The sequence below is a fragment of the Coturnix japonica genome, chromosome 1 (assembly GCF_001577835.2).
Source record: "Coturnix japonica isolate 7356 chromosome 1, Coturnix japonica 2.1, whole genome shotgun sequence".
Taxonomy (NCBI): domain Eukaryota; kingdom Metazoa; phylum Chordata; class Aves; order Galliformes; family Phasianidae; genus Coturnix; species Coturnix japonica.
The window spans coordinates 103,573,037-103,581,057 of record NC_029516.1 but is presented as its reverse complement, the minus strand read 5'-3'; the positions used below and the strand labels follow the sequence as shown (position 1 = coordinate 103,581,057).

Genomic DNA, 8,021 nt, shown 5'->3' with positions numbered 1-8,021 from the left:
AAAGGAAAAGCAGAACTACTGATACACGTTATTTAAAAAAAAAAAAAAAAAAAAAAAAAAAAAAAAGAAAAAAAAGAAAAAAAAAAAAGGTTGGAACTGTTTTATAAGTGATTTTTGTTTTTAATTTAATTCATTTTAGTGAAGCACTTAGCTAGTACAGAATTAGAATGAAAAACCAATTGTCACCTAAACCCACAGATACCTATATAGCTCTAAAAGTAGTCATTCCAAAGACACTGAAGCACAGTACGAGATGTGAGCATTAAAAATGGCCTGTTATTGCTAAACGGAACTGTTCCTCGATGGATTAGAGCAAAAGAAAAGAATCCAATCAAGATAAGTGTGCATGAAACGCTCTCTCCAGAGCGTTCTGCCAAACTGCCTGCAATAAGGGGACATCAGAAGCAGCAAGAGATACTCCAAGCACCCTGCAGCTCGGGGCTGCTGGCCTCTGCCGTGGGTTTTAATACAGTTCGGTTGAACTTGGGAGCAGATAAATAACTGACAGCGATGTTTCCCGAAAGCTTTGATCACCACATCATTCGTCACCAGCCCCAAAGTACTCCTCACGATAATAACACTTAATCCGGGGCGCCTTATTGCAAGTGCAAAGCATCTCTCCCCTCCCACCTCCGGCTCGCATACTCCTGCATCACAACCGGGGGCTGAGGATGCAGACCGCACGGCACCGACAGCCACCCTTTGGGCCGGCAGATGCCTTCCCCAGCACGCGCATTTTCTCCTCCTCACCTTTAAAAGGCAGCCCGAACCGCGCTCCGCTCCCCCCGACGCTTTTAGCTCAGCGCATCCAGCAGTGCATCCGCACAAAGCTTTGCCATTGCGAGTGTGAAGAGAAAGAGCTGCCGGGATGCTGAATGGCACAGCAGCCAACTTTGTGTGTACCGGCGGCTCCCTGAAAAAGCCGGACCGAAATCTCCTCGCTCCGGATCGGATTCACAGCACACAGTCACAGGGTGGTAAAAGAAGGATTGGAAAAAGAAGAGGAAGGAGAAGAAGAAGAGGGAGAAGGAAAGAGAAGTCCTGCCCCTTCTGGATGAGCCTTGCCTAGGAAACACGAGCCAGTCTTCTGATTCCATCAAACAATTACAAACTGGTCTGCTCTCAAGTTCCAACTGCACTGTGTACCACACCAGACCATCTATTTAACAGCTAATATCTTATTATGTATGTATTAACTATTTGTGTTACTTATATAGTATGATATATAGCATGGGATAACATGAGCATTTCTGTCAACATGCTATAATCATTTAAGTTGCAATACATGGGGAAAAAAAAACAAAAAACAACAACAACAAAAAAACCATCATACATTAGATTAGTCTTCAATTTTATTAGTTTTATGTGAATAACAGTTGAGCTATTTTTGGATTCAATTAGCTATAAAAAGTTTGATTTCTGCCCCATTCCATGCAGATATTGATGATCCCATACAACAGTGGAAAGTCTTTTGCTTTCATAGTTTATTGAATCACAGAATCACTAAGGTCAGAAAAGATCTCTAAAATCACCTAGTCCAAGCACCAGTCCACCCCTACCACGCCCAGTGACCAAGTCCCTCAGTGCCACATCCACACATTTCCTGAACACGTCTGGGGACAGTGACTCCCCATCTCCCTGAGCAGTCTGTGCCACTGCCTCACTGCTCTTCCTGAGAAGATGTAGAAGATTAGAGAATATTGTTCCTAATATTCAACCTGAAGCTCTCCTGGTGCAGCTTAAGGCCATTCCTTTAAGAAAATCTACCTATAACACAAAGTTCTGGCTTACATCTTTCATGGGACATAAAGTAAGGAATGAGAGAGTTTGTTGTGCTTACTCTTCAGTATGATAATGCTTTAAACATTCATCAGCAGAAACTGCTGTTAACATTTATTTATTTATTTTTTTCCTAAGGAAACTAAACCAGAAGAATTTTGTCATTGATAAACCTGTGTACAGAATATGAGGTATAAGTTTGCTTTCTTCTTCTTCTTCAAGAAGTATTCCTGTCACTTTAAGAATAATGTTGAAAAATATATGTTTTATACTATATTCTTTTTCATACCATGGAAGTATACCAATTTATTTCCATTTGCTGACAATGAAAATACCATTTTCTAGTGGCTCTGGTGTTTGGCACTGGAACAGCAAATAGAGGTTAGAAGCAGACGTAAAAGTGCCAGGAAGATAAGAGGCCAGATGTATCAGAGAGGTGATGACCTCATTTGGCAAGAAATACATTTTGGCTACATAGTTTAAATAGCACAGTTTATTCCAAGCAGTACCTATTTTTAGTGAGGTTGAGTGAGAAGGAATGCCTTTATCACCTCTAAAGCCTTAGGCTCCACTAAGAGACATAAGTATAATGAAAGACAAGCAGGAAATAGGGCCACCAAGGTAATGGCAATGTACACAACTATCAAACTATTCAATATATATTTTTTTCTTTGCAAACACTGCATCTGTCTCAATGACAAAGACTTTACATTCCAAATTTCATTGCCAATTAAAGGCGTTAAATTGGCCTGTATCGGCTTTTTGGCTCCTATTGACCTCATCAAGCAGCTGTGATTTCTAAGCAATCAGTCTCTAATGAGCTTATAAGCAATAAACAGAAGTTAAAATGCCATATGTATTTCACTTATCTTTAAAAAAAATATGAGCACTCTGAAGATATACATCTTGAACATTTTAAGTTTAATACATACAAATTGTGTTGTTTGTTTTGGGTAGGGGTTCGTTTTTTCTTCTTATTCTATTTTTTTTTTTTTTTTCCCCCCATCCTTTCTTTTTCCCTAATGCATAGGGGAATCATCCTCAAGTGAATGAAATGGAAAAAAAAAATAACAACACAAAAATCAGTACTTATGCTATGCCTCTGCCTTTTTAATATAGTTAGTGCCTTATCAGCACTCAAACACACTCCTGTGAGCAGCTCTGGACAACGAGCTAGAATGCTCAAACTCTTCAGCTGCTTTTCAGTCTCGTCTCCCTTTATTGTATTATAACAAAAACAGCTGTAATGTACAGAAAACTGTATGGCAAATTTCAAAATCAGGTACAATTTGCACACCTAATGAAATTATCTCAGAAGTAGCTCAATATGCAATGCAGCTAATAATTGCAGCAGGGAAAGCGTTACAGATTCATCAACATGATGAACACCAGCATCCTTAATGCTTAAAATACTTCTTTTCTAATAGAATCAGACTTTTATCAGAACTTGTTAATATTTGTTACAAGTATGACATAAATGCTATTATACCAAATACTTCAATATGTTGACAACAAGTTAAAAATAGGTTCATTGAAAGGGCTGTGAAGAAGGTAATTCTTAGCCACAAGATCTGAGATTCAAGTATTTAAGGGCTGTTAGTCCATTCTGTTTCCTCTATGCAAAGCTCATTAAAAGCAAATGAGCCAAACCTTTAAACTCAGTTTGTTTATGTTTGCTGACTGTAAGTAAGCAGGAATTGAAGTGAGTTCTTGGCAAAGAGTTCATTATGTAGCTGCTAAGGTGCCTAAGCTCCATTCCATGAATCCTATTGCACATACGTTTGTTGGCTAGTCACAGGCAGTCTGCTTGTTGTCCTACGCAGTGATAGTGCACTCTTTTCAAGCACCTTGTACAAGGACCAAGCATCAAGCAGTTTCCTTGCATAAAGATTCACGCTCTCCATCACAATTTCATTCTATGCCCTATCATGAAATGATTTTACTCCAGTTTTGGACATCTCTCAGCCTTTCAGCTGACAATAAAAGTTAAAACATCACTAGCTTCACAATCAAATGCAGTACTTCAAGAAAGCCACAGAACTACACCCTGAAATAAATAAATAAATAAATAAATATAAAAAATAAAATCACTAAAATGACCCTGTTGATTGCAGCTATCAGAGTAACACAGGGATAAAGTGATTTCTAAGTGACCTAAGTTTTAGTGTATTGAGAACAAATAGCTTGACTTGGCAAGTGAACAGCAATTCAACAAAGAGCAAAAGAGTTGTGTTGTGCTCGCAGCAAGCCCTCCTCCCACATACAAGTGGCTGTATGTTTAAACAGATGTAGGCAATTCAATGCACATTCTATGTATTCTACACAAAGCATCTCATCTGAATGGGGAAAGAAGCATTAATCAGTGTAGAAGGTCCATATCAGCTCTCCTGTCAACCAAACCCAGACAAGAGTCTCTTCATTGTTCCACATTCATCACTGAGAGTAATTCCATAAAAAACACTGAGCTGCTATTGCCCCAGGTACTGGCATTATAGGCTGTGACCACACTGGAAATTACATTTTACCCAATACAAATCTTAAGTGGGATGAGTAACCAAAGGGAGGACAATCCAGGAAAATTCTAAGGAAAAGAATGGTTTACATTAGATACAGTGAATGTTACTAAAGCTGCCAGATCCATTAGCTTGGAAAAATTGATTAACTGTTCTACTCAGCCTCACATTAGTTCAGTTTTGGTCAGATCAACACTATAAGGGGAATGCAGAAGAAAAAGTACTTTGGACAGCATTAAGATGACTGTATCTCAAAGACAGCATTCATTCTTTGCAGGAACAGCAGAAAAGTATAAGGCATCCTGAAGAAGCATGTTATAGGTCTTATATTTGTCTAGATTATTTGCAAAAGGTATTTAGCCTCCATAGGTGAGCAAGATATATGGGTAGATCTACAAAAGGCTTCTTTCTATTACAGAATCTTTATTCTTCCTGCTAAAAATACTACCTTTTTAGCTTTTCAGTGCTCATGTCATTACTTGGCCAAAATGCTTGAAAATATAAATTTTACAAAACGTTCCATCACACAAGAAGCAGGCATAGATTACAGGCTACTGTAGCAGGCAGGATGGAGGGAACTGTATTACTGTTGTTGAGAAGCTTGACAGCATTCTCTAGCCTTTTAGAACTTAAATCTATGCCTCCTATTTCCTATGATTATCAAAGAAATTCAGGTGTTGACACAGTAAAGCAACAAAAAACGGTTTCTCTCCTTGCTGTCCATGTACACATGCAAGTACTACAGGTACAATCAGTACTGAAAAATTAAATTAAGAGCAAAATGGAATAACCTTCAGTTAGCCCCAGGGTAAAAAATATATATATATACATATACATATATATTTTTTCTAATATATTTTATCTAAAATTATATTATTTATATATTTAGTAATATAATTAAATAAAATTATATTCATTTGTGTGTGTATATAGATGTATAATATAAATATTATGTAATATATAGGTATACACAATTCTGGTCACCATTGAGTACCTGCTCAAAGCACGCATCCATAGTACAGCTTCTTCCACCATTCCCATGGGTGACAAACAAATGAAGGAGGCAAGAAGTTCTTTTGGTTTGTTTGTTTTAAAGGGACTAATAGATATTAGAAGTAGATAATTCCAGATATTAGACATGTTCAGATCTAGTTATAATTCACAAAATGTTTTCATGACAGCCCAAGTTTTTCTGAATTTCAAAAAGGAATTTCTTACTTTAGAAGTCTTCTACTCACAAACACCTTCTGTTTTCTTCTTGTTCTTTCTAGATGTCTTTACCCTTAGAGCAGAGGAGGCTTAACAGACCTTCAGTCTTAACTTTGAATATCGCCCTTCAGAATTATATGTGTTTCTGCCAGCTACATCATCATCCAGATAGGCTTACACACTGATTAGATATCATAACAGAAATAAGTGCTTAAGCAACCTTTTCTTTGCATCCCTTTGTCAATTTGTCAACCACAAACTGCCCACTGGTTTTCCAATGCTGCATATCTGACTGGGTTTGAAATACTTGCATAACAAACAAGATATTCTGCAGGTGGACATGAAGTTGAAATAATTCCGTGGACTCTAATCAGATAATTCTTTTGTTAGGTCATTCATTGAAAAATACATTCTGTTCTGTTGATTTCATCTTCACTTTTTCCATTTTAATAGCAAAGCTTTTAAGTAAGCTGAGTTTTCTAATTTTCTGGTAAAATGACTTAGCATTATAAATGCATGTTTTTCTTAAGTAAATTCTAAACAGATAAAATTTCTATTCAGGCATATTAAGATAACATATCAATAATAATTTAATAGCACAATTTTTAAAGAGACAGATATGTAAGAAATTCCTTAATACACTGACGGCACGAAGTTGAACACAGAAAGGAGCTGAAATGCTTCTTTAACCCTTAACTACAACAAAAAAAAGCACTGCTTGTATGTGCTGCAGCTCCAGTTGTGCTCATAGCTCTGTAGATTTTTCTGCAAATGTATTACTAATTTCTTCCAATGTGACTGCCATCTTCTGTTTTGAGACATTAGGGAGAAGGAGTCAACACAGACCTTTTATCTTGTCACTTCCACCATCATATATTGATTGTTTTGGGCTTGGCCACACAAAGATATCAGGTACAAAACTTCATTAATATATTTTATAGATTTATTAAAAGATGGTAATTGACCATGACAATAACTGCTTTTTCCTTATCACCCAACAAATACAGAAAGAGCCCCATAGTCACTTTCATCTTCAAACAGTATGTTTCATTATTACAGCTGAGATAAAAAGTGACAATAATTATTTTACTGCTAAGTAGTTTTAGACCAATTAACATGCATGTTGAAGAAAATTATAAAGTGCATTCCTGGAAAGTTGTCAGCTGCGTTAAGCACTCTAAATAGTTCCAGTAGCTCTAACATATAAATTTATCTATAAAATCTTACTGCTGAAAGGCACATTTTAAAAATAATATTTGATTTTGCTCATTCTGCACATCTCGTGTTTCTATCCAAGACAAAATTAAGCATGAGAAATTGTTCTGTGATGAAACAGAGTATCACTCAAAGTGTGCGCACCAGATAGAAAAATGAAACTATTAAACTTCAAAGAAATGCGTGTTCTATTTAGACTCATATTTTATCACACTGGGCTTGGATCTTATATACTCATTTTGATTATGTATTATTTTACTGATTTATTTCCTCATTAATTCACTGTCATAGTAGTGTGATCAACTTCAGTGGATATATTTAAGTCACTACATACATCTTATCTCTTTGAACAGCTCCAAATTCTTCCATCAAAATAGTTCATTAAGAAAGAAAATCAAATTTCTCTTAATCTCACACTAAGAGATATTTTCTCCTTGAAAAAAAAAAAAACAAAACAACTTAATTATGAAAATGAATCCATGAATTATATGAAGACATGTGGACAGTATTAGAAATGAGCATAGCGAATGGAAAGTCGACACTAGTAATGTTTGATGTAATACATCAAAAGTGAAGGAAGAGTGTGTCTAGAGCGCTCACTGGTCATGCCATGAGAGATACATAATACCCTAATGAGCGTAGATAAAAAGATAAAATGAGATATAGCAGTGTTTCTACTGAATGACTTGTAATCACTTGTATTTATTCTGGTGTCCCAGTTTGCAACGGCAGTGTTATGAGCAAAAGAAATCTGAGTTTCTTCTCAAAAATATTTTATTTACTAGAACTTAAGGTAGAATCACTTCGTTTATTCATGATTTTCAAACAACCTTAAAGAGTATCTCAGTAGAATTTATAAACTTCTAGCACCCTGCTTTCTCAGATGACTTTGAAAATCCTAGCTTCTTTCTGTAATATAAAATTTATTTATCAAGAGTATCTAAAATGAAAAATGCATGTACATTGCAGAAAGATGGTGATGAGGTGAATAGGCTGATAAGGAAACACGGGGTTTAATAATAATAATAATAAATCTGCTTTCTTTCAGTAGTAAAAAAAAAAAAAAAAAGAGGAGAAAAAATTGTATTTTAAAGCGGATACAACGCCTTTCAATTACAGTCAGTTAAGTCACTGAATATTATTTATCTATTTATTTATTTATTTATTTATTTATCTGCTTTAATTCTTGTGCTTTTTTGGCAAAGTTAAAGTAAAAATAGCTTTGGAAACTCCACATTTTGAGTAGCAGAAAGAACCATCATATTGTATTATTGCCATTGCTGTGACCAGTGTGGCAAGTTTGAA

At 35.8% G+C, this 8,021-nt stretch overlaps 1 protein-coding gene across 19 annotated transcripts in view; it reads right to left on the bottom strand.

Moving 5' to 3' along the window:
• The window catches only part of DMD (dystrophin), a 1,014,969-nt gene that overhangs the window by 497,430 nt on the left and 509,518 nt on the right, over positions 1 to 8,021 (bottom strand). The window contains exon 1 of one of the 19 annotated variants that reach the window (XM_015884329.2): positions 751 to 863. The exons of the other annotated variants lie outside the window; for them this stretch is intronic. The gene's annotated coding sequence lies outside the window, so the exon portion shown is untranslated. Of the gene's footprint in view, positions 1 to 750; positions 864 to 8,021 lie in introns of those variants that run through there. 19 annotated transcript variants of the gene reach the window in all.